The sequence below is a fragment of the Erinaceus europaeus genome, chromosome 4, assembly GCF_950295315.1.
Source record: "Erinaceus europaeus chromosome 4, mEriEur2.1, whole genome shotgun sequence".
NCBI classification, from domain to species: Eukaryota; Metazoa; Chordata; class Mammalia; order Eulipotyphla; family Erinaceidae; genus Erinaceus; species Erinaceus europaeus.
In genome coordinates, this window is record NC_080165.1 from 135,433,050 (window position 1) to 135,460,287 (window position 27,238).

Consider the following 27,238-nt stretch of genomic DNA (forward strand, 5'->3'; position numbering starts at 1 on the left):
AGTCATGGGCCCTCTGGAATATACCTACTAGCTTTTCCCAAAATAGAGACCCCCAAATCTTCATCTGCAATATTCATGCCTTTAGGTTCATGATTAGTCAACAATTTGTTCTGCATTATATCTTAACTCTTTTTCAGCCACCAGGTTCCAGATGCTACCATGATGCCAGCCTGACTTCCTTGGGCAGAGGACCCCACCACGTGTCTTAGAGCCCTGCCTCTCAGATCCCCGCCCCACTAAGGAAAGAGAGAGACAGGCTGGGAGTATGGATGGACATGCCAACGCCCATGTTCAGCAGAGAAGCAACTCCAGAAGCCAGACCTTCCACGTTATGCACCCCACAATGATCCTGGGTCCATATTCCCAGAGGGATAAAGAATAGGGAAGCTATAAAGGGAGGGGATTGAATATGGAGCTCTGGGGGTGGGCATTGTGTGGAATTGTACCCCTCTTAAACTACAGTCTTGTCAATATTTTCATATTATGAATAAAAAAAGAAAAAGAAAGTGAAATAGAGACCAGAAAAAATAATATAAAAAATCACAATTGATATTACAGAAATACAAAGTACCTTTTAAAAAAGAAATGCAAAAGCATCATAAGAGACTATTGTGACTGATTATATATCAACAAACTGGATGATAACCTAGAAGAATCAGATACACTGATTACCAGAAACAATTTACCAAGTGAAAATCATGAAAAACTAAATAATTAGTAAGAAATTTAAATCATTAATCAAAAACCTCTAGAAAAATAAACCCTGAATCAAATGACTCCATGAGATAACACTAATACACATTTAAAAAAGAAATTACACCAGAAAAACAGTATCTTTCTTTGTGGTGGAAAGTCTGTTTCTTAAATTTCTTCCCATCCTGACAGAGCTGTGACTAAAGCTTTTGTAAGTCTATCTGGTATAGCAATGCCATAAACTCTTGGTTACATCATCGTATATAATCTCTACCTACTCTCCCTTTAAAAACTCATTCCTTCTGAGCAAGCATAAAAAGGAAATCCTATTTCCAAAAAGAACCTGACTTCAAGATAATAGCTGATCCCACAGCAATTATTAAAAAAGGTCTACATGAGTTATATTGTTAAGAATTAGGCAAGAAATACATAGCATAGAAGTGTGTGTGTGTGTGTGTGTGTGTGGTTGTGTGGTTGTGTGTTTCATCTTTTGTTACTGCTTTTTGTTATCTGTCAAAATGACAGATGTTGACTGGATTGTAAGGTTATCTTTTTCTTTTCCAGATATTCTCATGTTTAATTTTTTTTAATATTTATTTTATTTATTTATTCCCTTTTGTTGCCCTTGTTGTTTTATTGTTGTAGTTATTATTGTTGTTGTCGTTGTTGGATAGGACAGAGAGAAATGGAGAGAGGAGGGGAAGACAGAGAGGAGGAGAGAAAGATAGACACCTGCAGACCTGCTTCACCGCCTGTGAAGCGACTCCCCTGCAGGTGGGGAGCCGGGTTTCGAACCGGGATCCTTATGCCGGTCCTTGTGCTTTGCGCCACCTGCGCTTAACCCGCTGCGCTACAGCCCGACTCCCTCTCATGTTTACTTTTTATTGGTGGTTTACAACACTGTAAAACTGCAAGGCGGGGGCTGGGCAGTAGCGCAGCGGATTAAGCACACATGGCGCTTAATTTCTCTTAATTTCTTAATTAAGCTCAAGGACCCGTGTAGCGAATCCAGCTCCCCACCTGTGGGGGGCGGGGTACGGTAGCTTCGCAAGTTGTGAAAAAGGTCTGCAGGAGTCTATCTTTCTCTCCTCCTCTGTCTTCCCCTCCTGTCTCGATTTCTCTTTGTCCTATCCAACAACAACAACAGCTATAACAACAGTAACAACCACAACAAGGGGAAAAATAGCCTCCAGGAGCAGTGGATTCATAGTGCTGGTACCAAGCCCCAGTGATAACCTTGGAGGAAAAAAAAAAAAAAAAAAAAGAAACCCCACAGTGAATCACCATCATAATTCTGTGACCACCATCTCTCCTCGCCCCACAACAGCCACCATAGTTCTCACAAAATCCTATACAGATAATCTGGCCTGATCTTTTTCTTTTACAAATCCCTGTGTTTCAGTTCTCTGTATTCCATATATAAGCCCAAACTATCTGGTAGTCAGCATAAAAGTTTTCAATAAACATTATTTATTATCCAACTTTCTTAGATTATAAAAAAAAAATGATGAAGCAACTTATGTGGTATGGGTCACATTTAATTAATGAATCTCCATTACTTGCCTCATATCAAGGACAAAACTCAAGAAGGACTCTTCCTGTGTTGCCTGCACTAAATACTTTCTTCACGGTCTTTAAGAGAACTATACTTCAGGAAATATTATATCTAAATTTTATTGCAGATACAGATTTATATCTGAAAGCTACTTTCTAAATTGTAGGTGCCAGAAAAACTCTACACCACTCTAAAATCAGACTATCAGTGACTGGAGAGGCAGCTCTCAGTGAAATGTATGCTTGCCAGGAGACCCTGGGTTTGATTTATGTGTAATGTACTCTGACTTCTCTCTCTCCATTCCCACCCCTCTCTCTCTATAATATATATATATATTCTTTCTCATGAACTAAATCAGTATTTTGAAACAGTAAAATAAAGTCATCATTATTATTCACTATTTGAAGACTGCTTACATCAACTCTGAAACTTTTGCTAAGAATTTCAGTACATGGCAGATGAGTATGCTGAGATAAATTCTAAGATTTTTACATTTTAAATAATGGTAAGTAAGTTATTTTACATTGGTAATTAAGTCTCGCAAAAAAAAAAAAAAGGCCAAACATCTTGATAGACAAGTTCTCATGAGAATAGAAAAGTTTTAAACTAAGCCCCTTATCTATTTGAATCCTTTGATGCCACAATGGCAAGTGTCCAGAGGCTAGAGACAGCTGGTTCTATGTCCGAGTAACAGCTGTACAATTCATTTGTTTAATAACTTCAGATAAATTATCTTACCTTCCCAAATCTCAGTTGGGGGTGGGAGATGTAAATGCCCATCTTGTGAGGTTATGAGGATAAGATATAAAGAATGTAGCGTCGGACAAATTTCCAGTCAGAGTCAATGCTCAAAGGCAATTAAAAGCATTGAAACAAAGTTGATGAAAAGCCTTACCTATAGACTTTAACAAGATTTTTCTGAAACTAAGAAGACCATCCTGAAGAAAGATATTTATTTCTAAGTAACTACCCATGACATAAGAAGATTTATTTGGAATAGCACAAAGGAAAATATCCCTAAAATTTCCACCCAATATTACCTAACACACACTCACTCACACATGCAAAATTTTGCCCCACCACCACTCTTAATAGTCTTTTTATTTCTCCGGGGGTTGGGGGAAGAAGAACATAGAGTTCTTTCTTCTAAACTACAAATTGGAGGTCATCGTGAGTTCATTTGGAGAAGACATTCATGGACGTTTATACATACACAAACCCACACACATACACTTCCTGTGCACACATATATACAAACATGTTTACTTGTGTGTGTATTTGAACTACAAAATAGTTTGTTTTTTTAAATCTTGATTTTAGCATTTAACTAACATGAACAAGACAGTGGAAAGCCCAAACATTTACAATGACCACAAGACTCATGCCTTTGTCTTATTCCTAACTGTCCTTGGTGGACTTGTCTGGCAAACACATTCCACGTGCCCACAAATCATTCTGGAAAAGAAAGAGGGAGGGGCATGGAGGAAGCGGGGGGGGGGGGGGGGGGGGGAGTAAGTAAAGAAAGGAAGATTTTGTGCATGGAGCGTGTATATATAGGTTGTTGGCAAGCCTGGCCAGTTTTGGGAAGTCAATTTTTTACACATCCAGGACTTGCCTAGATTTGCCTTAAGGCTCCTGTTGCAAAATAGGCAGTGACTTCTCTGCTAGGGATATTATTAGAATGAGTGGAGTCCCAGACCTGACTAATGTTTTCTTTTTGGCCCTCTTTCTTTGTTAGCACAAATATCTGAGGCTGTGGTGGTTTCATGTGTGCTCCCCCAAACAGCCCCATGTTTCTCATTTTTTTGTTTGTTTTTTTATTTTTTTTTTTATTCTACCATTCAAAAGTTGCTGACTTTTACCCCATCTAATACTAAGCTTGTGAATTCTAAGTCCCTTTGTCTCTCAGCCATCATTCCAAGCACAACCACATTTATGCAGAGTCTGGAAATTAAGAGTCAATGCCTCTTTTCAATTTAGCACCATAGTGAAAGAAAGATTATACTAGGGCTGGTACTTTAAGACAGCCATATGCTTGGGAAGCCCTTGTGATCTAGAGAATGAGTTTCTAACTGGTCACTTTAGTTGAACTAAACTTTACCTGTAACAGGAGAAGCTAAGGTGTGAAATGATTGGTATGTCAAGGGAACATGTAGACTGGACAACAGGTGGTTCTCTACAAAAGTTAATAAATTATCGGGAGTCTGACGGTAGCACAGCAGGTTAAGCGCATGTGGTGCAAAGCGCAAGGACCATAGGATCCCGGTTTGAGCCCGCGGTCCCCACCTGCAGGGGAGTCGTTTCATAGGAGGTGAAGCAGGTCTGTGGGTGTCTGTCTTTCCTCTTCTCTATCTTCCCCTCCTTTCTCTATTTTTCTCTGTCCTATCTAACAACAACAACATCAATAACAACAACAATAATAACTCCAACAACAATAGAAAACAAGGGCAACAAAAGGGAAAATAAATAAATAAATATAAAAAATTAAAAAATAATGATAAATTATCACTGTCTATTGATACTGATTCCAAGAATACATAACTAAAAATCAGGAAATGTTTATAGCTAGGTGGACTATTTCATTTAACATATTTACAGAAAGAATAAAGGTGTGGATATGCACCTAAAAGGCACAGATTGGAGTGAACATAATTTACAACCCAGTGGAAACTAAGTGTAACCAGGGAGGTTAGATACAATTCGGAAGTATATGTAAAAGCAAAGCTAAAGCTACTGAATGAAGCTGTATGCATATATAGGGTTTGAATGATGGGACTTGTCTTTCTCACTATAGTGAATTGTAGTCACTATAAGCATAGATAATAAAGTGTAAAGGACAAGTCTCTGGATTCTAACAGAGCTAGGATGAATATCCTTCAGACTTTCTATTCATAGGTGATCAGGATGTTTTGTGATTATAAACTGAAATTCCAAGGGCCAGGATAATGTATTTTCTACTATACTTGTATTTTCTACTATACTGAAATATATCCTTTGTTTCATCTTTGTTGTTACTGTTTTGTTGCCAAGAGGTATGGGTATGGGATAACTAAACTGAGATCAGATGTCAATTCAGTTCACAGAAGGGTCTGAAACTATGAATTCATGAGACTGGAGATTCAACAGAGGAAAACATTCACATCTCTATTACAAGAAAGTTATAAGAGGTATTTACTATTTGGGAGAAAAGAGGAAGACACAGAAACCAAATTTTTACTGAATCACAAGAAATGATCTATTAAATACTATATAAAGATGAAGCACAGAGTTAATAATAGGAACCTATTTGAGTCTTTTTTAACAAGTGAAAACATTCTTTCCTATATTGTAAGCCCTCTGTTAAATAATACAGTACTGAGCAGTCACTGGAATGCTTCATGAAAACAGGAGGACTTTCAAAGGAAAAAAAAAAATGCCAAGACATTTTTTTTTCTTTATACAATGAAATGATCTACTTTCATCATGTATAAATTCATGAAAAACATTAAAATATTGTTCTAGTTTTCACCTCTTTGTTGGAGACAGATTATACAGTAGTTTACATACTTAGTGAAAAAAAATGTGGAATGTAACTCCACTTGGAGAACATTCTAACAACAATTAAGACCTTCCTTTTCAATATTCTTTGCTGTGTCTCTGCTGTTTACATACATTTCAAGTTTCCTTTTTGATTTCTTTGCACCTTCCTCACTATAGTCACTTTTCACAGGGAGATAAATCGTATCCATGTGTCAACTGTACTGTAAACCAATGCCCCCGTCCCCTAAAAATGATAAAAGGGGGGGAAAATAGACTTACCTGATAGAGAAAACTGTGTACTTTGGTCTTTACACAGTAGTTTCTATAAATGTTTGTTTATATATTTATTTTTCATGTTGTTTTTTGCTGGGGTTTGGTGCTTGCATGATAATGACGCCACCATTTTCCTGGTGGCCATTCATTTTTCTATTTTGAGAGAGAATAAGAAACAGAAAGGAGAAACACTTATAGTACTGCTCCACCACTCGTGACCTTTTCCCCATTACCACCACCACCACCACCACCACCACCACCACAGATGGGAACTGAAGTTCTTGTGCAGAATACTGTGCACTCTCTAACACAGCACTGCCATCTGGTCCCTGAGGAATAGTTTAAACTATAAGCACCAACTGCATACAAAACAACTATTGACTAGGGCCTTTGAATTCTCAAGGAGTAGATGATCATATTGGTGGATTTTTATTTATTTTATTAGTAATTTACCAGTTTTTATACAATTATAAGATTTCAAAGGTATAATTTCATACCCATAAATGATGTGTGCAAGCCATGGCACCATCCAGTGCTGGTAAATTTTAAAAAATCTAATTACATTTTTATTTATCATTGGATAGAGACAGAGAGAAATTGAGAGGGGAGGAGGAGGTAGAGAGGAAAAAAGACAGAGGGACACCCATGGCCCTGTTTCATCACTTGTAAAGCTTCCCATCTGCAGGTGGGGACCAGTTTTCTCTAACTACCAGGTATGTCTATTTTTCCCCCTTTTATAATTTTTAGGGGGTGGAGGTATTGATTTACAGTACAGTTGTCATATGGATACAATTTATCTCCCTGTGAAAAGTGACTATAGCAAGGAAGGCACAAAGAAATCAAAATTGAATCTGGGTCCTTATGCACAGAAATATGTGTACTTAGCCAGGTTCACCATAGCCTGGCCGCTAAATTTTCTTAAGTGTAAAGTTTAACACTTTACCCTGAGAAAATATGGATAGAAGTTTAAGAACCTGCAAATCTATTTAAAAACTAAATTAAAAATTAAATTTATTTGTATTGAATATTAGTTTCTGATAAGATCTTAGAAGTATATTTTCATGTCAATATATGTGCATATGATTCACTACACCTCCTGCCAAAGTGCCAGTGCTACTACTCCAAAGAGATCCGTCTACCAGTACCCCATCCCTGGGGTAACACCTAGATTTTCCTCTAAGTATTTTGAGGCTTCAGCTCTAATATCCAAGTATTTCATTCATTTTTAACTTAACTTTTGTGAACAGTGTTAAGTGATAAGACTGCAAATTTTGAATTTGAGTTTTGGGTTGGCTTATCTATGATTCTCTAAATTGAGTTTTGGTTTGGCATTTTTTTTTTTGCCATTTTCCCCATTTTTTAAAAATTTATTTCTTTATTGGGGAATTAATGTTTTACATTCAACAGTAAATACAATAGTTTGTTCATGCATAACATTACACAGTTTCCCATTTAACAATACAACCCCCACTACGTCATTTATCATCCTTCATGGACCTGTGTTCTCCCCACCCACCCACCCCAGAGTCTTTTACTTTGGTGCCATTTTCCCCATTTTATTGGACAAGGCAGAGAGAAATTGAGAGAGGAGGGGTAGATAGAGAAGGAAAGACACCTGCAGACCACCTGCTTCACCACTCGTGAAGCCCCCCCCGAAGGTGGGGTTAAAATTGAGGGTTTTTGCATGTGACATGAAGAGAAAATATGGGAGGCAGGCGGCACATACACGTGAGCATGCTCCAGAACCCAGGTTCCAGCCCCTGGTCCCTGCCATTAGGGATAAGGTGGACTTCATGAGCAGTTGAGCAGTGCTGAAGGTATCACTTCTTTTCTTTCTCTCTCTCTCTCTCTCTATCTTTCTATCTTCTGTGTCTCTAATAAAAGAAAAATGAAAAAGTAATGGGCCCAGGGAGTGGTGGAGTAATTGTGTGCAGGCACCAAACTCCAGTGATATATCACCCTGGTGGAAATAAAAGAGAAAGGAAGAAAAGAAAGCAAGAAGAAAAAAGGAAGAGAGGAAGGGAGGGTGGGAGGAAGGGAAGAAGAAAGAGAAACAAGAGGAAGCAGCAAAAGACAAACATATAGTTTTTCTAAAGAAAGAATTCCGAGGGGGCCAGCTGTTAGTGCACCTGGTTCTTCTTCTTCTAGCGTTTGCCCTTCTTCCGTAGCCAGTCAACAGCGTCAGGTTGAGCCTGATGTCAAGTTTCGAGACCTCCTTTGAATCTGGAGAGGTGGCAGTCGTTGACTATGTGGGTCATAGTCTGTCTGGAGCCACAGGGGCAGTTCGGGTCGTCTCTGGCTCCCCAGCGATGGAACATAGCGGCGCACCGGCCATGGCCTGTTCGATAGCGATTGAGGAGGGCCCAATCATAACGTGCGGGTTAAGCACCCACATCACAGTGCGCAAGGACCTAGGTTCAAGCCCCTGGTCCCCACCTGCAGGGAGGAAAGCTTTTTAAGTGGTGAAGCAGTGCCTCTCTCTGTCTCTTTCCTTCTCTATCTACCACTCTCCTCTAAATTTCTGTCTCAATCAAATAAATTAAATTAAAAAAAAGAATTCTCATGCAATCATGCCTCAAAAGAAGTTTATTATCACAGAAGTTAGAGTTGGAGCTTTCCACTCTGTGGGGAAGTAAGTATATCCTGGAACAATGTAGACCAATATCATTCCCACTTTCTTTTTTATTGTTTTACTAGGGAAATAAAAGAAGTTGTTATCATATAAGTATAATTTATTTTCCAGTGTTATATGTTCACTTTCATGCTATTTCATGCTATACTTTAGCCATAGTCATGTTTATCTGTACATATACATGTGTGGATAGCTATATGTATGCTCAACTAAAACATACATGTAGATATGCACCTCTAGACAGATATACTACAGATACATAGAAATTTAGGTGCACATGTATGTTCCTCTATATGTATATTTATATCTGGATCTCTCTATATAAATATACACACATATTTTAACTATGCAGTGACATCAGTATTTGCAAATAACCAGGGAGAAAAGCTTCACAAATCTAGCCCAGACAAGTCACTGTACAAACACAAAAAATAAAAAATAATAGCCTTCAGAGTATAAAACCAAAATCAGAATATAGACTCACTACAAGATATTGTCTAACATGTTCAGTCTTCAACCACATAATTATAAGATGTGCAGTAAAACAAGAACATGTGACACATGTTCAGGAAATAAAGAAGACAACAGAAACGGTTTCTGCTTGTCCCCAACCAACCAGACTTAAAAAAAGAAAATTACAAGTCACCTATATTTAAAGGTAGCGATTGAGTTCAAAGAATGAAAATATATCATGTTGAAATAATTGGGGGCGGGATGGATAGCTCACCCAGTAGAGTGCATGCCTCACCATGTTTGAGAACCTGGGTTCAAGTATGGGAGTATCGTGCACAGCACCAGTGAACATCTATACATAGTGGAATGGTGCTGTGGTATCTCTCCTTCTCTGTGTTCTGTCTCTCTCCTCTCTCTAGCTGAAATAAGAAGAATCAAGAAAGGTGATGTAGGAGCAGTGGCATCATGCATACGTGAGACACCAACAATAGAAGTAGAAGAAAGGAGATGAGGAGGAGGAGGAGAAATTAAAGAACTAAAGCAAAGTATGACAGCAATGAATTAACAGCTAAAAGTATGAGGAAGATGATAGAAATCAGAAGAAAAGGGGACCCGGAGGTGGTTCATCGTTGTAGTATGAAGAGCAAGGATGTACACAAGGCTTTGAGCCCCTGGCTCCCCGCCTGCAGGGGGATGCTTCACTGTGGTGAAGCAGGTCTGCAGATGTCTATCTTTCTCCCCCCCCATCTCCCCCTCCTCTCTCAACTTCTCGCTGTCCTATTCAATAAAATAGAAAAATTGGCCACCAGGAGCAGTGAATTCCTGGTACAGGCACTGGACCCCAGAGATAATCCTGGAGGAAAACAAAAAACCAAGGCAAATGCATTTCTGGATCTGAAAAGTGAAGTGAAAAACTTACTAGAACAGTTCAGCAGCAGACTCAAGATGGCCAAAGAATCAATGAACTTAAAGGTAGACAAGTAGAAATTATGCAAGCTGAAAACAGAAAGAACTATGAGACATGAATTGTATGAAGACACTTGTAGTGGAAGGTCCACCAAATAACAAAATACAAAAGGAACATAAAATACATTCTAAAAAGTAATGATTGGGAGTCGGGTGGTAGCGCAGCAGGTTAAGCACAGATGGCACGAAGCGCAAGGACCTGCATACGGATCCTGGTTCAAGCCCCCAGCTCTCCACCTGCAGGAGAGTCACTTCACAGGCAGTGAAGCAGGTCTACAGGTGTCTATCTTTCTTTCCCCCTCTCTGCCTTCCCCTCCTCTCTCCGTTTCTCTCTGTCCTATCCAACAACGACATCAGTAGCTACAATGGTAAAACAACAAGGGCAACAAAAGGAAATAAATAAATATTTGGGGGAAAAAAGTAATGACTGGAAACTTAGCAGGTTTCATGAAAGTATGAATCTACATATCCCAAAGTTTCAACTAGCCCCAAATAGATAAACTTTCTTTTTGAAGCTCTTCTCTCGATACCTTTTACACATACCTTCACGACTTGTATTTCTTTTTTTTTTCTTTGCTATTTTTTTTCAGGGTGTTTTACAATCCAACATAGCTTTTCCTAAATATACACACTCTCACAAAAACATCCCATCAGCTTTCCTAGTCTACTGGTAATAAGACTTTCAAATTTTATAACATGGCTTTTATATTTCCAGTGCATGAGGAGGGAATACCTCTTATTTATCTCGTAGTCTCCCAAGTACAGAATGCAGACCTTTCTTTTGTTTCCCCCCAGGCATTACATACTTTATTTAGGAAAATCAAAACATGCTTATAGAAATGCATGGGTCATGGGGACGAAATATTCCGCTTTGGTTTAAGCTTGCCTCTATTATTCTGACCTGTTTACCTGGAATGAACTGCTCACTGGCCTGACCTGACTCTTCTTTTTTAAAATTATTACTACTATTAGTGATTTAATAATGATCGACAAGATAGTGGAACAAGAAAGGTGTGTGATTCCCACCACCAGAGTTCTGTATCCCATACCCTCCATTGGAAGCTATTCTTTATCCCCCTGGGAGTATGGATCCAGTATCATTATGGGGTGTAGAAGGTGGGAGGTCTGGCTTCTGTAATTGCTTCTCCACTGGATATGGGCATTGACAGGTAGATCTATACCCCCAGCCCATTTCTATCTTTCCTTAGTGGGGCAGGGCTCTTGGGGAGGTTCCAGGACATACTGGTGAGGCCATGGAGACCCTTTTTCCTTTGTTTTGTTTTTGCATAACCATTATGCTAACTCCTCCCACCCATTTGTTCTGTATTTCTAGAATAGCACAAGAACTGACTGAATAGCAGAAAACTTGAAACTTCAGTTAGCTTGAACATTTCCTTCTCCTTTGTTCTGTTGTTGTGCTCTGGTAGTTCTACCAACAATTTTCTTCATCTTAGTCATTTCTACTGCTACTTCTCTACTTTAGGATTTTATTATTTTCTCACTTGCAGGGGCCCCAAAGCAGTAACTACCTTTTTTTTTTGTTATTTATTTATTTGTTTTCCCTTTTGTTGCCCTTGTTTTATTATTGTAGTTATTATTGTTGTTGTTATTGATGTCACTGTTGTTGGATAGGACAGAGAGAAATGGAGAGAGATGGGGAAGCCAGAGAGGGGGAGAGAAAGACAGACACCTGCAGACTTGCTTCACTGCCTGTGAAGAGACTCTCCTGCAGGTGGGTAGCCATGGGGTCGAACTGGGATCCTTGCTCGGGTCCTTGCACTTTGCACCGCATGCACTTAACCCACTGTGCTACTGCTCGACTCCCAGTAACTTTTTATGACACTGTTTTCTTCTCCTCTAAATCCAGCCAAGACACAGTAGTCATATTAATATTTTTAGAGCATATCTCTGATAATTTCACTCCCTGTTAAAACAACATGGTAGTTTCCCATAGTTCAAAAAATAAAATTTTTTCAAAGTTAACCCAATTACCAAATAATGTGATGATAACATTAACTATCGATTGTCTTTTTGAACCCTAAGACAGCAGGAACCTTACATCTCCACTATAGAGCCCCTACTTCCCCCAGTCCTGGAACCCTTGGATAGGGCCCACTTTCCCATATGCCTCTCCCAATCCATACCAAATAATATTGCATCCGCCGATCACAACCTAACCAACGCAACGATTGCCACCTCAACATGCTTCACCTCAGACTGTGTCCAGAGACTTCACGTGTGGAATGACAACCCTTCAGCTTCATTACTCGGGTGAGACCTTTCCTTTTATAGTTTCATCTCAGGTGGTTCACTTTCTAACAAAGTCCCATAACCTAGATATACACCAGTTTCTGTGAGAGAGAGCTTATGTTCACACGTATCCATAAACTAGTGCAAAATATATACCTGAAAGCAGAAGTACACTAGAGTTTGCAGTGAGTACCTCCCTAACACTTCCTCTCCACTATTCCAAGCTTTGGGTCCATGATTGCTCAACAATTTGTTTGGCTTCGTATGTTAACTCTCTTTTCAGTCACCAGGTTCCAGATGCCAGGCCAGGCTTCCCTGGATTGAAGACCCCACCAATGTGTCCTGGAGCTCAGCTTCCCCAGAGACCCACCCTACTAGGGAAAGAGAGAGGCAGACTGGGAGTATGGTCCGACCAGTCAACACCCATGTTCAGTGGGGAAGCAATTACAGAAGCCAGACCTTCCACCTTCTGCAACCCACAACGACCCTGGGTCCATGCTCCCAGAGGGATAGAGAATGGGAAAGCTATCAGGGGAGGGGGTGGGTTATGGAGATTGGGTGGTGGGAATTGTGTGGAGTTGTACCCCTCCTACCCTATGGTTTTGTTAATTAATCCTTTCTTAAATAAAAAAAATAATAATAAAATTTTAGTTTATTAAGAGAATACTCTTTTTTATATAGTACTAAGGAACAAACCTAAAGTCTTGTGCATGCATACCACAGCTGAATCACTTTCATCCAATTTTCTATTCTGTATTTTTATGAGATAGGAAAAGAGAGAGAGAGGAGAGAGAAAGAGGAATCACCAAAGCATTGTTTCACCATCCATGGATTTCCACTTGTCCATAACTTTGGGGGCATGCATGTGGGGGACTGAAACTTGGTCTCAGAATAAAACTATTCACAACACTACTTTTTTTTTTTGTCTCCAGGTTATCATAGGAACTCAGTGCCTGCACTATGACTCCACTGCTCCTGGAGGCTATTTTTCCCATTTTGTTGTTGTTATTGTATTTTGCTGTTGCTGTTATTGTTACTGCTGTTGTTGTTGGATAGACAGAGAGGAGGAGAAGATAGAGAGGGGGGGAGAAAGTTAGACACCTGCAGACCTGCTCCACCACCTCCCTTCAGGTAGGGAGCTGGGGGCTTTAAGGAGGATCCTTGTGCGGTTACTTAATCTTTGTTTTGTTTTTTTGTCAATAGAGCCTTTATTAACATGCAAGTACCATTTGTACGATACACAGGTTTACCTAATCTTTATTTCAGTTCTATTTCAGTGTTTTAAACTTAAGGTTACTTCTGAATATAACATATAAAGTAACGCACTAAAATTGGTCAAAATTTAACTATTTTTAACTAGCACTTAGATCGTTAAACTTAAGATCATCATTTGTGTTTATAATCATCATTACTTATCACCAGGTACCAGAATATAGTTCTTGAACTTGACAATCATCTCTACTAAAATATGTATCATTGTCTTAAGAAGTTACTAAAATATATGCAATTAACATTTATATTTGATTGCTTTCAATAAGCCAGAAAATACAATTTAAGTTCTTTTGAGCAATGTGAGCTTAACCCCATGCGTTACCACCCAGCCCCCAGAACACTACTTTTTAAACCATATTTGTCATGTCACTTTACCAACTTCAATTGTGAAAAAAAAAAAATGGAGATTTCCTTTTCAACTGGACTGAAATAAACCATGTAGTTTATAAAGAAAGAAAACCAGTATTGCTTGTGGGTGGGTACATGTTCCCTGACAACTTGTAAATGTCCTAAGATTTAGCATTATGTAAGCTTTTGGAAGTGTGGACTGGCCACATCAACTAAGGGAGATGAAGAAGTTCAAGGCATATGGCCATGGAATATGGAAAGCAGATGGACAAGATTAGGGTGGAGGAGATCTCACCCTAGATTTTTTTTTTTATCCAGCTACAGACAAGAAGACAAACTAATTTATCTACTAAACAGGAGCATGCTACTAATAAATGGATACAGATGAACAGGAGTTTCTAGCGGAAAACAATAGACAAATAAAGACAAAAAACAGAGTGAACACTGCTATTGTATTCAGTTTTGCTGTTTGGACCTTGAGAGCTTGTTTGGCGGTTCTAGCAGGAAAGCATAGCTACTAGTCTACCCTCGACTGGTCTGTCTGTTAGGGAAGGTTGTCCTCTTTGACTGTGCTTACAGCTTCGTAGCTTTGGGAGGGAAGCACCTGGAGTGGTGAGTGAGGAAAGGGACATCTGCCTAGCCAGCCAGATCAGCTGAATCCACCCTGGTGATCAATGGGGTGACAGATGACAAAGCCAGATTGCCCTCACATCCCATCTTTGCTATTTGGAAATAGAGAAGGACTTACAGCTCCAGATAAAGTTGGGAAAGGATGTCTATCAGAGCCCTTGGTAATGGGAAGCTGGAGACACTTGGTTATGTGGCATAAAGCTGCTTTGTTTAAAGAAACGTGCTGCTGCCTGTACAAGGCTTTGCTGGAAAATAGGAAACATTTTCAATCACCCCACGGCTTTATGAATAGGGTGACCTACTAGGATTCTGAAAATTAGGCAACAAAAACTCTGGAGATGCTGGTCAGGTGTGAGTCAGATTGTTGAGTGAAGTCTTCCATTCTCCCTGTAGCGATGCTAAAGCTAGGCCTCAATTTAGTCTACAAGACATAATGAATTACTAGTTGAATGGATCTAAATTTTGAATGTTTCACCATGAAAGGATGCGTATTAATTAAAGAAAATGGAGTGCACACACACACACACACACACACACACACTCACTCACAAAAGGACACTAGAGAGGCGAAGCGTTACAATACTCCAATTTACAGGAAAGAACTAATAAATTTAATTTCCTATAGTGACTGTCACTTCTCTTACCCGACAGAATCAGGTAATTGCAAATTTTTTTTTTTTTGGCACAGCAGCAGTTAAAGGTATAATCTTCAAAGTTACACAAAATTTCCAGGAGCCAGGTGGTAGTGCACCTAGTTAAGGACACGTATTATCATGCATAAGGAACTGAGTTCAAGCCCCCACTCCCCACCTGTAGGGGGGAAGCTTCATGAGTGGTAAAGCAGGTCTGCTGGTATCTTTTTCTCTCCTCTATCTCCCTTCCTCTCTCAATTTCTCCCTGTCCTACCAAGTATAATAGAAAATAAAAGACAAAAGGAAAAAAATGCAAAAAAAAAGTCCTAGTGATTTCCCAAACTACATGGGGTATGTGAGAATACAAAAGCAAAAGTACAAATAAGTCAGAACAGATGTAACTGTCAATGTCCTCAGAGTCATTCCCACAAACCAAATGACAAGACATTTTTATTTACAAATAGTCATTAATAAGCATTCTAAATCATTTCACTATGATGTATCTGAAATCACAGACTTAATCAAAATAGATTTCTTCTAAATCTAGTCTTTATTTGCTGTCAAGACTTGCAATAACAATGTTTTTCACATTATCCAGATTAATTCTGCAATTAGAATATTTCTATTTTTAAACAGTGAATGATGATGGTATCATCAAAGTCAGCTAAAGTAAATATGGCTTTAAACAACTTTTTAAATTTACTTTCCCTCATGGCTCTAAGGTACTGTAGACAGAACTGGGAAGCAGGGGATTCTGGAGTCAACTTAATCAGATTTATAAACCATCTCTATCTACTATGTAACAGTTGTGTGATATTGAGCTAACCTATATTGTTATGCTTTGGTTTCTTTATCTGTAATATAGGGATAATGACAGCATTTGTAGTTTATAATGTTATTGCATTAAAGCATAAACATGGGTGTTATTAGTAAATGACTGTCACTACACTTATTTTATCGTAAATATTACTGTGTTGACATGTGATGTTAATGTCTTTTTCAATCAACAAGATACCAAGATACAATGGTAGTTCCAGCAGGCTATAACATATGGTCTAAGTGTGTAATAGGTTAAGTTTATAAAGTTATACTCTCTGGCAATTTCACAAATCACATAATGCATTTTTCAGAAGAGTTCCCCTGCAATAAGAGATGCATGACTCTCTTTTTTAAAAATCTTTATGACTGTCTTAATATCTTTATTTTTATTTATTGGATAGAGACAGCCAGAAATTGAAAAGGAAGGGGTGGTAGAGAGGGAGAGAGAGAGACAGAGAGACATATGCAACACTGCTTAACCACTTGCAAAGTTTACCCCCTGCAGGTGGAGACTGGGGGTTTAAACCTGGGTCCTCGAGCACTGTAACGTGTGTGCTCAACCAGCTGTGCCACCACCCAGCCCTGCATGACTCTCTGTATATGTACTATATAGACATTAATTTTTGAAACAACGACTATGAATATAGGCTCAAATATATAATTCCATATTTTCAGTACAATATAATCATACTAATAGAATTTGACTTTTTTTCCTTTTTATTGAGGGGGTAATGTTTACAATGTAGCCAGTGACATATGAGTATAATTTCATTATGCACCAGGACCCCAAAGTCCTCATTCACCCCCTCCCCCTTCCCCACAGTCCTTTGTTTTGATGTAATAATACCACTCCACGTTTCATTCTGTGTTCCCTTCCTGTCCCTATTTATTAAACCTCACAAGTGAGATCGTTAGGTAGTTATCCTCTCTTTGGCTTATCGCATTTAACTGATGCTTGCACGTTCCATCTAAGATGATGAAAAGAAGATGATTTAGTTTCTAACAGCTGTTTCTAACAGTAGTATTCCATCATGTAAATATACAACAACGTTTTAGTCACTCATCTGTCATTGGACATATAGGTTGCTTCCATGGCTTGTCAATTACAAATTATGTAACTATGAGCATAGGTATAGGTAGATGTTTCCTTGGGGTAAAATCCTCAGGAAAGAAATAGCTGGATCATAGGGTAAGTCTATTTCCAGCATTCTAAGGAATCTCCAGAATGTTTTCCACAGGGGTTATGCCAGCTTACACTCCCACCAACAGTGCAGAATTGTCCCCTTTCCCTCACATCCTAACAGTTGTTGTTACTGTTCTTTCTAATCTATAATATTCTCACAGGCATAGAATTTGACTGCTTTTTAACTGTGCAAGCAAATACAGGAAACTCCATGTCATTAAAATAGGTGACATCAAAATATTATAATTTAAAGGTGTTTATTTTCAATAGGTCTTTTAGAAATTGATGAGTATTCAGGTTGCTACAATTAGCTATTACATTTTTAAATTTTGCATCTTTTAGTTTTGAATATCTTTCTCTCATAAAACTTACATTATATTTTTTAATATAATTCAAGATGACATATTTTAAATTATTTTCTCTGTAGAACTGATTTGTTAATTATTAAGACAACCCACAATTAAGATCCTCATTCTTCAGGAGTTGACATCTGAATATAAGTGTATAGCAGGGACATATATAAACTGAACATAATTCTGCAAATAATGTTTATGAGTGACTTAAGTACAAACAGGGGAAGAAAACAAAAAATACTGTAACAAGAGAGCCTTAACACTTTGATGTATTTTGTGAGCCCAGCCAATGGGTGAATTCAAATCAGGAAGCAGAATTTTTGGAGTTCCTTCAAAGGAAAATCTCTCATAATGTGACTTGGTTTACTTCTACGGGAAGGTAACAAAGTGATTTCAATTTTTTCTTTAGAGGGTTAAAGTGGGAACTTACCCACTGTTAGTCATGATGTTGAGGATAAAGGCTCAAACATTCAGTAGACATTGGGGTATCATGATACAAACATAAGAGCTTGCCTCCAGAATATTAGACTCTAGTAGTGAGAGACATGTGTAGACATATCAGCACAACAATGTTCATAAAGTAAGATACAGTTTCTATATTACATAAAGTAATTACTGACTGACAAGGTAGCTCACCTGGATGTGGGACTGCTCTGTCTTGTATACCACCCATGTTCGAGCCCACCCCCCACTGCAATGGGAAGATTATGCTATGGTATCTTTCCCCCTCTCTCCCTCTGTCTCTCTCTCTCCATCTGATGAAGTTGATTTGAGTATATTCTTTTTTTTTTTTTTTGCCTCCAGGGTTATTGCTGTGGATCTGTGCCTGCACCATGAATCCACTCCTCCTGGAGGGCATTTTTCCCCCCGTTTTTTGTTGCCCTTGTTACAGCCCTTGTTGTCGTTATTGTTGCCACTAATGTTGTTGCTGGACAGGACAGAGAGATATCGAGAAAAGAGGGGAAGACAGAGATGGGGAGCGAAAGTCTTACCTGAAGACCTGCTTTAGCGCCCGTGATGCATTGGATCGACCTTCTCGTGGTGCATCCCGTGAGTACCCATTTATTGGGGAAACTGACGATCCTTCCTAGCCGACTGAATCCACATGGATCCCAGTCACTTTCAAAGCCAGCAACAAGCAGACATCAGGCTCAACCTGACGCTGTCGACTGGCTACGGAAGAAGGGCAAACGCTAGAAGAAGCGCCGGTGAAGCGAGCACCCTGCTGGTGGGGAGCCGGGGGCTCGAACCGCAATCCTTGAGCTGGTCCTTGTGCTTTGCGCCACGTGCACTTAACCCGCTGCGCTACCGCCCAACCCTTTATGTTGTTGTTGTTTTAAATGCAAAGGTTAATTCCAGCTAATTAGAAATGAATTCTGATAAGCAGAGGTATTTAATTTTAGTGCAGTTACTCCTTCCCCCCCCCCTTTTTTTTTCCTCCAGGGTTATTGCTGGGCTCCGTGCCTGCACCATGAATCCACCGCTCCTGGAGGCCGTTTTTCCCCCTTTTGTTGTCGTTGTTGTTGTAGCCTCGTTGTGGTTATTATTATTGCCATTGTTGTTCGTTGTTTGGATAGGACAGAGAGAAATGGAGAGAGCAGGGGAAGACAGAGAGGGGGAGAGAAAGACAGACACCTGCAGACCTGCTTCACCGCCTGTGAAGGGACTCCCCTGCAGTTGGGGAGCCGGGGGCTCGAACCGGGATCCTTACGCAGGTCCTTGCGCTTTGCACCACATGTGTTTAACTCACTGCGCCACCGCCCGACCCCCTAGTGCAGTTACTCTTTTCCCTTTAGTTGGTTTGTTTTGTGTCCTGTCTAATAGAGATATTTTGAGTGAAGTGGGGGTTAGGGATAGCATAGTGACTGACAAAACAGCTTGTCATGCCTGAGGCTCTGAAATCCCAGGCTCAATTCCCTGACACCATCATTAGCCAGAGCTGAGCAGATGACTGACTTCATTCAGATGTGTGTCGCTTTCTAGACTCTGGTTTGTTCCACTGACTTCTTTGCTTTTTCTTCTTCCTCCAATATTATGATATTAGTTATTATAGATATATAGTCAGTAATAATATCTAGTATAGAAAAATCCCCTATTTCCTTTCTATTCAAAAATGTCTAGTCTATACCCAGTTCTCTGAATTTTTATTTACATATTGTAGAATATTTTCCCACTATGGACAGAATTTTCACCAAAGAGGATATCCAGATGGCCAACAGACATAAGAAAAAATGCTCAAAATCACTGATTATCAGAGAAATTCAAATAAAAATAATTCACACATGTGAAAATGTCATACACCAGAAAGAACAGAAACAAGTGTTGGCAAGAATATGAAGGAAAATGGGGATGTAAATTGAGCCAACCTCTCTGGAAAACAGTCTGGAAATTCCTCAGAACACTGGAAAAAGACCTTCCCTGTCATCCAGTAATTTATCTACCAGGGGGTCTATCCTAAGAAAACAACAGCACCTGTCCAAAGAGATTTTTGTATACCTGTGTTCATAGCAGCACTATTTGCAATAGCCTAAACATGGAGACAAATTAAATGGCCAACCACAGATAGGTGGTTAAGAAAGCTGTGGTATATATATGGCAGAATAAAGCTCAGTTATCAAACATAATAAAATCACATTTGTCTCATGAGACAAGGCAACCTGAAGGAATCATGTTAAGTGAGATCAACCAAAAGGAGAAGGATAAGTAGCAGGTATCACTCATAGGTGGAATTTAAGAAACAAGGAAACAAAGGCAAAACAAAGTGAAACTTGAATCAGTTATATTCTATTGCAGCCAGGCCAAGAAATTGGGGCAGGGACAGTAAGGTAAGTAAATGGACTTCAGGAACCCAATTGTTGGTGGAAATGATATGCAGATAACATCTCTAAAAGAAATTGTACCTATATGACAACTGTCTTGTAATGGTGAATTCACCTTCACTTCATCTTGGATGGAGCTTGGGGGAATCATGTTAAGTGAGATAAATCAGAAAGAGAAGGATGAATATGGGATGATCTCACTGATAGATAGAATTTGGAAAACAAGAACAGAAAGGAAAACACAAAGCAGAACTTGGACTGGAACTGATATATTTCACCAAAGTAAAAGATGCTGGGCTGGGGGTGGGGGGGAGTGTTCATGTTCATCCTGGAACATGATGGCAGAGGAGGACCTAGTAGGGATTGAATGGAGAAGTAGAAAACTGAGAAATGTTACTCATGTACATAGTATTGCATTTTACTGTTGACTGTAAACCATTAATCCCCCAATAAGGAAATTTTTAAAAAGGGGCCAAAGAACTAAATAGTTTTCTAAGAGATACATAGACCACAAACATATGAAGAAATGCTCCACTTCACATATCATTAGAGAAATGCAAATTAAAACTATACTGTGAAATCATCTCACACCTGAGAGAATGGCTTACATCAGCAAACCAGGAAAGAACAGGTGTTGGAAAGGCTGTGGAGAAACAGGAACTCTGCTACCCTCGTGGGAATGCAAACATGTGCAGTCCCTTTGCAAGACTGTCTGCTCTACCAGGTACACCACTGCCTGGCCCCCTGTGTTGTTTCTTTTGATTCTTTCTCTTTACATACTTCACACATTTGAGCTTTGCGCACAAAGTTGGCTAGAAATTATGTTTATGTTAATAATGTTAATACTTGTCAGATTCCAGATCTTAGAAGGAAACTTTTCAGTGGTTTTCTAAGACTCACACTGCATAATTCAGCAGACCCCCATTTATTTGGGCATATCATGCTCAGTACAAGTTGTTTTCTAAACCATTAAAGGTTATAGCATGTTGTGTTCATGGAACAAGCTGCCCCAAATAAGTTTTTCCCTGTTAACTTCCTGTTCTTGTTTGGATATCAAGGTTTTGCTGGCCTCATAAGTTAAACTAAAGAGTGTTCTCTATTTTTTGTTTTCTGAAAACCATAAAGATTTAATCTCTAAACAATTTTCCAGAAACCATATGGATCCGTAGTGAAAAAAAATTTGTTTCAATTTATTATTTGGTAGAGAGAGAAATTGAGAGGGAAGGAGAAGATAAACAGAGAGAGAGAGACCTACAGCCCTGCTTCACCCTTGTGAAGCTTTCCCCCTGCAGATGTCAGCAGGGGCTTGAACCTAGGCCCTTGCACACTGTAGTGTATGTGCTTAACCGGGTGCACCACCGCCTGCCCCTGGAAATTTTTTTTCTTCTTTTAAATATTTATTTATTTATTATTTTTTGCCTCCAGGGTTATTGCCTGCACCACGAATTCACTGATCCTGGAGGCTTTTTTTTTTCTTTCCCCTTTTGTTGTCTATGTTTTTTTTTTTTTTTTTTTATCATTGTGGTTACTATAGTTGTTATTGCTGTCGTTGGAAAGGACAGAGAGAAATCAAGAGAGGAGGGGAAGACAGAGAGGGGTAGAGAAAGATAGACACCTACAAACCTGCTTCACAGCCTGTGAAATGACCACCCTGCAGGAATCCTTAAAACGGTCCTTGCACTTGGCGCCATGTGTGCTTAACCTGCTGCGCTACCACCCAACCCCCTGGAAAATTTTGTATTAGGGCTCAATGTTTGTTTGTTTGTTTTTTCCATTTTAGTTATAAGACATGATTATTTCTGTCCATGATTAAATTGAACATATTACATTTTTTGCATATTTTTTATCCTACAAAATAGTTAAGACACAAACCATGCATGTACAAAATATAAGTATTACCAAACTCTATGATGGGTGGATTTTGTACTTAAAGGTAGTTCTCTATTTCTTGGTTATTAAGAGTTTGTCTTAAAATGAATTTTTATTTGACATGCTCTTCTTTGTATTTTTTTCTTGAAGAGAGTAAAGCATTTGTATGACGGTGGTGAGTAACTGAGTGATCTATCTTTGAAACTCCACTTTTGCAAATTTGTCAACAACCTTGTTAAACTGGTCACATTTATTTGTAATTTAAAAAAATCAGGATAGCCAGATTTGTCTATCTTTACTCATCACTGAAGGACAATTTTTATTTATTTTTCATTCCAAATGTTCCTCTCACATGACAAATTCGGTCAAAAAATTGAAGTAATTTAAAAACACTTTCAGGACAAGTTTACCAGAGCTTCATAAACATACTATTTCACAATAAATTTCAGAATTTGTAGTAATGTTTGTTTTTTGACCTCAAATCTAACATCTTTCAAATACTTTTTCAGTTGAAAATTTTCTACTAAAATATAGTTCATCAGCAAATTCATCATAACATTTCTATTATATTTGGTAAAACTCTCCAAAGCTTACAATGTAGTGAATTATTTGAACTTGCTTTAAGCTCAGGTCACATCTCTAACCCCTATGACACTTTGTAATCTATGTTTAGACACTCATTCAAAGTAAACAATCATAGCTCAGCGATCATAATAAAAAAGAACTTGAGTGCTTATCTATGAAGCAAACGTGATGCTGAGTCTACTTGCAAGGGACTTAGAATAACTTCCATGGATAATACATCATTTACTAAGGATATGTAATAAAATTGGTAATTTCAGTCCCTATATATATGAATTCAGTGACTGCAGCAGCTGTTTAGAACTTAGGCCAGCACAAGATGTTTTTTTCTGAGATAAATTAATTATCATTGGCATTGCTTACCACCATCAGCACATGATGATAGCAAAAAAAGCAGACTGGATTTTACTAGTATCTTCTTTTATTCCTTTAATATTTTTCTACACAATGCTCTCTTATTCCCTGTACTAGAGGCAGGCCATTCCTCGCACCCCTTCCACTCCCCATATTCTACTAATTAGATGAGAAAAAAATAATAATAATGAAGTTGAAAAGGAATATTCATTTCCTTTTACCAACGGGCCAAATATTCTTCTGGAATTAAGAGACTCCAGGTAATTATAAGAATAATGAAGTGGCTTGTTGATTTATCTTTGGAAATATTAATTAAAAATACAAATTACATTCCCTTTTACTCTTTCACCAGATTTGTTTAAATTATTACAAAATACCTCATTTTTTACTTAGCTGCTGTCACTGGCGATGGAGAAGTAGGAATTACTCCAATGTAATGGAGTAGATAAGAGACTGACAGATCATGATTAAAATCTTGGTATTGGCAAACCTCTAAGAACCATTTAGGCTATTTCCTGGCCTTATCTAACACTTTTGGCACCCTACCCACAAGCTAAAGGAGGGAGAGTATTCTGCTCAATATATGTTTATTCTTTTGGGTATGGAGAGGAAATTCTGAGAAATGTAACTGAAGTTTAAGTGAATCATAATTTGCATCTCAACAATCTGCAGCAAACGTTAATGTTTCGAGTTCATAGTTCTGAAAAGAAACATTGAGTACCAACATCCAAAGGACGTGGTACTACATAAAGCAAAGTAAAATAACTGGAGAAATCAGCGTCAAAACTTACTGCATCAGAAATTTAACTAATCCAGAATGACTCCACTTTATGTGTTTTCTGTGATTCAAGGACAAATTAGGTTGAAAGATCTAGACTCTGTCTTTCTTAACAGTCACAAAATAAACAGAAGAAGTGCCCATTTGATCCTTCCTGTTTGGTTCTCTTGAAGGACTGAAGTTCCCTCCTGCTGTAGCAATTGAGGATGTTCGTATTCTTGACCCCTCCACAGGGAAGCAGGAAGAATCTGGACTCTGGTGACAGTACTTTGGCTTTGATGAGCTGCTCTGCGTGCTGAGATGGAAGGGCTCTGCAGAGCGGCAGACCTGAGCTTGCAGGGAACGTGCCAGTGAAGAGTCTGCTGTTTAGCAGTCATGTCCCTAAATCTACTGGCATAAAACATAAGTTCTGTAGTGGCTCACATAGTTGCTTCAACTGCCTTCAAAATTAGAAAGAAGAAATGTCCAGCATTTCTTTTTTAAAAAAAAAAATCTACGGAGATTAGACCTGTGAAATAGTTCACTTGGATAGTGTGTTGTTTTCCTAGGTACAAGACCCACGTTCAAACACGGGCCCCACAGAATTAAAGAAAGCCTTGGTGTTATGGTTTCTCTCCCTACCTATCTCTGTCTCTGCTTAAGGAAAAAATATATATGTACACACACACACACACACACACACACACACACACACACACACACTCACCCCAAGTGGTAGTGTGCTGGGTAAAAATCGTGCTACAGATGCAAGGTTCTGGGTCCAAGTCCCCACTCCTTACCAACAGGAGGAAGGGAGCTTCAGGAGAGGTATCTCCTCTCTCTCTCTCCCCCACCACCTGTATTTCAGTCTATCTAATCAAATAAAATAGGAAAGTGAAAAATGACCTCTTGGAGTAGAAGAGGATAGTATGGGAACTGAGTCCCAAGGTTAACCCTCATGACAATTAAAAATATGTTAATAGAGTAATGGACTAAATTAGTCCAACAATGGACTAATTTATAATAAACAAAAATTTTGAAGCCAGGAAAATAACATAATGATTATGCAAAAAATTTTCATGCCTAAGGCTTGGAGGTCCCAGGTTCAATCCCCTTTACTACCATTAGCCGGGGCTCTGTTAAATAAATAAATAAATAAATAAATACAGAACAACAAAAAAAGAAGTTTTACAGGAGCATTTTGGAGTCAAGTATTACAAGAATGTTTTAAAATTCTGGATTCCAGATACCCTATAATCACAAATGATTTCTGCCCCATAAACATTATTTGCCAGAGATTCTGAAAAGAAAATCCATTCTACTCCAATTCTATCTTTTCTTGAATTCCAATATCATAAGAGACAGCTAAGGGTCAGCTATGATCTCTCCAGGTCACACTTTTTAACTCAAAGGCTTTTTAAAACATTTTTTAAATTCTCTTTATTTATTGGATAGAGACAGCCAGAAGTCAAGAGGGAAGGGGGTGGTAGAGAAGGGAGAGAGACACTATACACACTATACATTGCCCTTACACCCTATATTTCTCTCCTTTAACACCCTACATTTCTCTCCTTTAGATTTTGATACATTTTACTTTACTTTCCATCTGGCCTTCCACCTCATCAATTCATATTCTTTAGCTCAGCAGTAAGTTTTTAGGAAGCACCTTGTTTCTTTACATTTGACAAATGAAGAGAGAGAGAACACAACAGTTTTCCTGGCCAAGCAAAAGAGACACAGAATATGACTGCAGTGAGTCAGAATTTGGCTACAGAAACACCAGTCAAATGGTGGCATAATACAGTCAAATGGTGGCAGAAACACCACACCAATGGTGGCATAATACTGGATGAAGAGAGAGAGAGGCACACATGGTCAAGCAGCATTTGTTGGCATCCTTTAAATATTATCAGCAAGATCTAAACTGGTGAGCTGACATGAAGATCATAGTAACTGCCAAAAGATTTTAGCACTCTTGGCTCAAATATCCCCTAAGATATTTCAGAGAGAAAAGTTTTTCTTTCAAAGAAAGCTCTGAAGGGAACCCTTACCTCAGATTTTCCTTTCTTCTCTGTAGACTCTTGTGCTTCCGGCCTTTTGCTCTGAGCTCTGAACACCATGATTCTCCACTCTCTCCAGTTACCATAGTGATGAGCCAGGCAAATATCTGCATACATGCTGTAAATCACACAGCAAGTTATAATTGGGTTATTCATTTTAGAAGGCAGGATTGCATAGCAGAGAGTGGGTGTTTACATAAAAGGCAGAAGGAACTAATAGTTTGATAAACACAGTTGCACAAATATCCTAACTTTGCGGGAGGCCATTACCTACTCCAGATGTTAACACAAGGCGTTCTTTTTTTGATTTTTTGTTTTGATTTTGTTTTTACTCTGGCTTACGTTGGTGTGAGAGACTGAACCTGAGACCTCCAGCTCCACAGGCCTGGACATCTACCAGTCAAAACTTTGTTAAGTGATAAAAACTCTAAGAGGCATGGGGAGATAGCATAGTGGTTATGCAAAATGACTCATGCCTGAGGCTGCCAGGTTCCAGGTCCAGTCTCTAGCACCAAAAAAAAAAAAAAAGCTGAGCAATGATTTTTTTTTCTTAATATTTTTATTTATCTATCATTGGATAGAGACAGAGAGAAATTGAGAGGGAAGGGGTGATAAAGACATTGAAAGAGACAGAGACACCTGCATCCCTGCTTCACCACTCATGAAGCTTTCTCCCGGCAGGAGGGGACCAAGGGTTTGAAAGCCAGGTCTTATGCACTGTGCTGTGTCTGTGTCTAACCAGGTGCAGGTGCGCCACTGTCTGGCCCCTCAGCTAAGGAATTATTTGTAAAATAAATAAGTAAATAACAATGAAGTTAAAAAGTACAAGGGTGATAAAGGTACCATAGAAGATATAAATTATCTAATGGAATTTATGTAACAAAACCAAGCAGAGAATCCTATATTATAATTAAAGCTGCTTTCTTGAATTGAAGAACTGACGAAACTTTGAAGATGACATACAGTAGTAGCTCTAAGCCAGGAAATCATGATCATTGTAACTGGGGTTATCCAATAATGCTTTTGCCACCAGGGTTATCACTGGGGCTCAGTGCCAGCATGATGATTCTACTGTTTTCTGTAACCATTATTTCTTTTTCTTAGAGAGAGAGAGAGAGAAAGAGAGAGAGAGAGGGGCAGAGAGAGAGACTTACAGCACTGTTCTAGCATTTGTGAAACTTCCCCGTGCAGTTGGGAACCAGAAACTGGAACCGCAGTT

The 27,238-nt window shown here is 38.8% G+C and overlaps 1 protein-coding gene across 5 annotated transcripts in view; it reads right to left on the reverse strand.

The window, feature by feature from the left end:
- Positions 1 to 27,238, reverse strand: part of DSE (dermatan sulfate epimerase) — a 173,043-nt gene that overhangs the window by 103,583 nt on the left and 42,222 nt on the right. For all 5 annotated transcript variants that reach the window (XM_060190575.1, XM_060190571.1, XM_060190570.1 and 2 more), the window contains one exon: positions 26,011 to 26,137. The gene's annotated coding sequence lies outside the window, so the exon portion shown is untranslated. The remainder of the gene's footprint in view (positions 1 to 26,010; positions 26,138 to 27,238) is intronic.